The sequence below is a fragment of the Agrilus planipennis genome, unplaced genomic scaffold (assembly GCF_000699045.2).
Source record: "Agrilus planipennis isolate EAB-ADULT unplaced genomic scaffold, Apla_2.0 scaffold32, whole genome shotgun sequence".
NCBI classification, from domain to species: Eukaryota; Metazoa; Arthropoda; class Insecta; order Coleoptera; family Buprestidae; genus Agrilus; species Agrilus planipennis.
The window spans coordinates 248,860-255,472 of NW_020439506.1; the positions used below are offsets into that span (position 1 = coordinate 248,860).

The 6,613-nt window shown below is 33.2% G+C and overlaps 1 protein-coding gene across 1 annotated transcript in view; it reads left to right on the forward strand.

The window, feature by feature from the left end:
- Positions 1-2,030: 2,030 nt before the first annotated feature.
- LOC108735738 overlaps positions 2,031-6,613 on the forward strand; it is a 28,319-nt gene continuing 23,736 nt past the window's right edge. Inside the window, exon 1 of the mRNA XM_018467863.1 lies at positions 2,031-2,199. The gene's annotated coding sequence lies outside the window, so the exon portion shown is untranslated. The remainder of the gene's footprint in view (positions 2,200-6,613) is intronic.

The following is a 6,613-nucleotide window of genomic DNA, read 5'->3' on the forward strand; positions in this document are numbered from 1 at the left end:
ACAACGCTTAATAGTGTTATTCCGTCATAATTTTTAGTCCTTATTATCCCCCTTTTTAAATATACGTATAATTACGCCAATCTCTCAGTCTTTTTGTATTCTCTTTAACTTATTTTAAAGAATAAATTTCTAATAAATAAGATTCCCGTCTTTCCCAGTGTCTTTAACATTTTAGGTCTAATGGAATCATATCCTTCTGCTAATCCGTTTTTAATTTTATGTATAGTTTCCTCAATTTCGTCTGTTGTTATATCATCGTCGTCATTCTCTTCTTGTTCTTCTTCTATATGTACTCGTTCTCGCCGAAGGTGCTGTAATGCTCCTACCCTCTTATTTACGTCGTGTCAGCGTCAGTTGTTAACAAATTACCCTTTTTGCCCTTAATCTTTGTTCTCACTCTTTTATCATCCTTGCGGAATGATTTCAATAATTTTTATTGTAGAAGAGCTTCTGATTACCGTGTGTAGTACTTTCTATCCTTCTACCGAAATCGTCCCATGATCTTTGTTTTGCGTCCTTTACCACGTCCTTGAATTTTATTCGTTGGTTCTTGTAGTCTTCGTATGCATTTACTATTTTCTCTTGAAAATACATTTTCCATTTCGATTTACAAATAAGTGAAACAAAATTTGAGATAACCATAACCTTAACCTAACCTAACCTAAATATGAAGATGAGCGCGGAAACGTTTTTTTTTTAATTTTAATATGTTGTACACTTCAGCATGCCGAAGAATACGTAATATATGTATATTTTATACACGGAAATACAAAACGCAACACACTTAGTTATGTACCTACCATATCAACTAAAAATAAGGCAACGACAACACCAACTTCGTTCGTATTGTCTTTTCCTACCGTATCCTTATGATCCTTAGCAATCAAATAAATGTATTCTTCGGTTAATGTAACAACATTGCGCGAGTAAGCACAATAACCTGTAAACCCTCCTTAATTTCGTACGCAACGACAAACAGCACACTACTTTAACATCCTCGCCAAAACTTCTGAATTTTCGGCTTTTTTCCATATTATTGTTTAACTTCCTCTCCTCCTTCATTCTGTGACCTTGAAGAAATCTGCGCGGAGATAGAAAGAATACACTCTAGGCGCGTGAGCAAGACAGAAATAGTTGGAACAAGCTTGAACGGGCAGAGCTCTCGATGGGCGGTCTTAAGGGATCGGCTTGAACTGTACAGTACTAGACGAAAATGTTTAACAATTTCTTAAAACAAAAATGTATATAAATTAACAATAGAAAACAAAGCAAAATTTTGATAGGTGTGTAGAACGTTAAGTAATTCACTTGTTATTATTTTTGGCTAAATATGCTTTTAAATAAAGCATATTCACGAGGCAGTTTAAATAATTTTGTAAATGGTACTGTACACTTTTGTCTAGTTCTCGCTCGATGATCGGTGGAGAAATGAGCTCCGCAGACAAATATGATTGAATATGGAATTATGCGACGGCGCATCTTAATAAAGGGAAGGGGCATATCTCCAACTTCTTGAAACGAATAGTAAATACATGGTAAATACATTATCCTTTATTAATCACTTTCTCGCAATCTGTACTTAAAATTTGAAGTTGATAAAGACGTAGGAAATATCATTGGTGACAGTCTATATAGTTTTACCATTCTTTAAGGAAATTTTAAATAATTGTGCAAGGAAAAATGACAGTTGCTTATTTTAACGAACTTTGTAATCTATTAAAACTAAAAAAAAAAGTTTCCAAATCGAATTATTTACATCCCGTTTTCCATTCTGAGATTGGTCTCCAGCAAATGCTAATGAAACTGGGCATGGACGCACCTCACCTCTACGACCGCTAAGTTGTATACATACATATGTATATTATGGTTATGTTTGTAGTTTCAATTACACACATCTGCGTCTGTATACTATGATCTGTATACGCTACAAATATATAGGCATACATACGTACATCCAGATTGAAGCGCCTATATATGCTTACGGTAAACGAAATACGCAGGCGCAACGTGCTTAGTTACCTACGCGCTGACATTTGAACGATGTCCAGAGAGACCCGAACCGACTTAAGATAGAATAACGTTCGAATCGCTTACAAAATACGAGTCGCACAAAGTGTTATTATTTCTTCATCGATTTGCTACAATTTTTGTGTTTTTGTTTTTCATTCTTTACGGGATTAATGATTCATTCTGGCATTGGTAAGTTTTAAATATTAATTACGTATTGTTAATTTTTCATCCCTCTAACACTTACTGGTTGTTATAGTTGATGTTTACTTTAGTTTTTATTTAAAGAATAAAAAGTGCCTTTTTTAAGGTAAATAAACATCTTTATGACTTTCAAATTAATAATACTAGGCGTTTGTCATCGTAATTATTTTTGTACTTAACACTGTATAACGTGCACTTATTTCATCTTGTGGTCACCGTTTCACTTTTATTTTTTTTCATTGAAAATAAACGTTATAAGTATGTACTAAACAGTCGATTACGTAATACAGAAAACAGCTTGAGAAATACAGGTTTTGTGGAATTGCATCAATTGTGCCTTCTGGTCGGTAACAACATATTAGTCGTTTATTATTTATATCTTTGGGCACCAAAACTGAAATGATTTTTTGAAGAAAACACGACGAATACGTTGGGCTCTAGATTGATTTTAGTAATAATGTTTAAAAATAAATCGTTCTCGCCAAGATACGTTTACTTTATTATTCATTTCTCAATCATTGTACTATTTTTACTGAGAAATAAAATCGGCAAAAATACGTCAGATTGATGTTACAACCAAAATAGGCCATGGTTACTTACCTATATACCAAGAACTCGGTTACCTACAACACAAATAGGCGTTGAAGGTAAACAGGAGACACGATTATGCAAAATTTATTTTTAACAGGTATCTTAATTGGGTGGTATAGGCTATATATACCTGTAGTTATTTGAATTCATTAATTTTGTAAATTTTCTTAATAATTAAAACCCACTCAAATCGCGCCAAAAATGATTTATTGATTCCTAGTTATTCATGCGTTCGAAGTTATAAAATACGACAAACTTCACGAATAGTTGAACAAATATTGTTATTACTTTATTTATGTTGTTATCTTAATCACTTAATTTCGTTTTTAAGTAGAGATCATATTTTTAATCTTTTATCGATTAACAAGCAATCGAATTATCTGATCACTATTTCTGATAGGCTCCTTATAAGGTACATGTTTTCGATCCACGATTTCCTCGCATGNTAATTTCGCCTAGTTTGCCACTTTTTTCAATTTTATCATAATCCCTCCTTTTTTCCGAAATTTTTCCCTCCTATTTATCCGAAAGACGTGCACAAAATGTAGTTCCAAAAAAAGTTGAAATTTTGGAATGTTAAGGGGTGTCTACCAACTTCAACAAGTCTAATCTAATTTTCGGAAGATTGCTTAAAAGAAATACTTATCTACAATCAAATATTCGCATGATGTGACAAAATAACAAAATATATTTTGCGATTTTTCCAGTCTGACGCTTGAACATCCTCGGCATAATGACGACCAAAAATTTAATAACAGTCATTTTTAATTTTTTTATTTTCTAATGAAGTAAAGTAAATAACCAATAGGTTGGCGGACAGTTAAATATCACTTTTTTCGTAAGAAATAAACAAAACCGTTTCCTTTTTCTTAATTAAATAGGAATACTTGGACTGTAACCTTTTTTTTAATAAGTGTAATCCCATATTTAACTAACCAGCTGATTTTTCCAAGGTTGCTTAATAATTTCGAATTGCCCAACCAGTGGCGTGGCTAGGTAACCAAGGGCCCCAATCAAAAAATGGGACCCCACTGCTATCTAAACTGATTAGGTTTTATCAAGTAAAAATATTAAATATACAAATACTTTAAAAGTTGTTATCTTAATCACTTAATTTCGTTTTTAAGTAGAGATCATATTTTTAATCTTTTATCGATTAACAAGCAATCGAATTATCTGATCACTATTTCTGATAGGCTCCTTATAAGGTACATGTTTTCGATCCACGATTTCCTCGCATGAATTTATTAATTAGTCGTTCTTTAGTTTTTGTCTATAAATGTACTTATAAGTAATTCTTAACATTTGCGCTGGAAGTGCGTAAAAGGAAATGACGACATTCAACTCTGCGCAGTCGTCATGAGACTTCAGAATTTGAGGTTAGGTTATAAGTACCTAGGTACCTTTATTTTCAGTTTTCATACCAAATGTATATTAAATAAGTGGCAGTGATTTTAACGAGAATAGTTAGCATTTATAACTCTATACTTATATTTATAATAAATCAACGGAACCACTTGTAACAAGGATATTCGAAAATTTGTAACAAATCAAGTCTTACCTCAAACCGTAGCCCATATTTCCGTTTATTTTCAAGGATCTGTTAAATATTTACATATCAATGTCTTTCTCTTAGCCACGGCTGTAGGTGTAACTAGACTTTCAAGTCCATATTATATAGTTTTGTAATAGATGGCAATAACTGTTTAAATAATTTTTAGTGCCTACGTACAAATCGTAGAAATATTTTCTCTAAATATGGAATACCGTTTTGTTATTTGGTTGCCACGAATCTCGCATTAAATTCATCATCATTTTTTGTTCAAAGCAATTCAATAAAACTGCGCCGTTCTCCCAAAAGAACTAAAAATACTTGCTAACAAATGAACTTTTAAAATCAACAAGGTGTTTACTAATCACAAGGGATCTGTAGTTTTGAAAACAAATCGGTATTCCTTATCAAGCACCATATTCTATCGTATAAATTAGGTATCTGTCCTTATTATCGTTAATTTTTTAATCCGAATGTAGATCAAGAATTCCTTGCTCGAATTGAAACATACGTACATTTGGCAATTTTTCTAAGGACAACAAACAACTACCAACGGTTTAACGGCGCCTTCCTTTGTAAATGTTGATGATACATTTCTAAAAATAGGGGGCTGGTGAGCAATTTGCCGCAATCAGCTCAAACGAATTTAGCGGACGTTCATCGGTTTTGAGCCAGTTTCATACGTAAATAGAAGCATTGCAAGCAATAATAAACGGATTTGGATTATTATACATGAGGACATCATCTTTTGAAAAGTACCTACAGCGTTATATATGGAGAAAATTCGTAGGCACAAATACCTTCACTCATCTTTTCATTTAAATAATAGTTTAATATAATTTCAAGCATTGTCCAAGAGGTTTTGAAAGCTTGGTTAGTTTAGGACAGTCTTCAAAAAAATGGGAGGTATTTTCAGTAACACATGTTTAAGATAGTATATTAAACGCCAAAAGAAAAAGATAAGGCAGTCCTGGGTTTGATTGCCGATTACAGGCAAGAGCGTCAAACTCCCAGGAAGAATGTCTTAATTGTATCATACCCTTTCATACCCGGTAGGGAATGTTATGTGCAACATAAAAACATGAAAAGAAAAGAAAATACCACAAATGGCGCAGTAAACGCCACCTGTAGTACGATGCTACATTTTAGGTTTACATATACTCCAACAAGGTCCATTTAAATATATGAATATCGACTTGCTGAAACGAATCCCGGCGTAGCTAACCACTACGTGATAGGCACGTTACCATAATCGAATAAAATAATTCGAAGTGGTCTGGTCGAAACTGCCAGACGCGTATCGCGATTTCGATCTTTTTGGATCTCATCAGCGCGTCGCAGACAGCTCCGACAGAACACAGACCAACTTTTACCTGCTGCTTTTTACGCCAGGATTCGTTTCACCAAGTAGATATCCATATATTTAAATGGACCTTGTTGGAGCATACGTAATCCTAAAATGTAGCATCGTACTACAAATGGCGTTGACCGCGCCATTTGTGGCATTTTCCAAAACGCGCTGTTAAGACAGCAGGTAAAAGTTGGTCTGTGTTGCTGGAGCTGCCTGCGACACGCTGATGATATATAGAAAGATCGAAATCGCGATCCGCATCTGGCAGTTTCGACAGAATACAGACCACTTCGAATTAATTTATATGAAAAGAAAAAATGGTAATAAAGAAATACTGTGTAATTTATATATTCAGTGAAGAATTTTGCCTTACCTGTATAGACCATTCAGAAATAATACTTCTAGAATTTATGCTTTTGGTTGCCAAAACAGTAGAATAATTATTACTAGTAATGTCTCAGAAGAAGATAGTTTCTATTAACAAAACAAAGCATCTTCTAGGCCAAACGAAGCCAGTACTCCGGTCCTCGAGTTCAGCAAGCCCTTGACCAGGTTAATTCTATTATACTTGCCTCTTAAGAAATAATAGATCAGAGTAATTAATTTAATGAATTATGGGTTTATTAAATTTTGTAATTCGTATTTATCTAGATCTAATAATTCTATTAAACCGGTCATACGAAAATTTGGTTAATTCAAAGATTGGTCAATTCGCATTGTCGATATCTGTCATAGAATTTGTCAAAACAATACATACTCACTGTTATTAATAGGCGTAAAAAACTATTGACTTAATTATATGTACGTATTAACGTTAACTGATTATATTAGATTAATTTTATCTTTTTGTATAGTTTTTTTAAATTATTTATTTATAATCACAGTGCTCACTGGTACAAAGTGTAAGT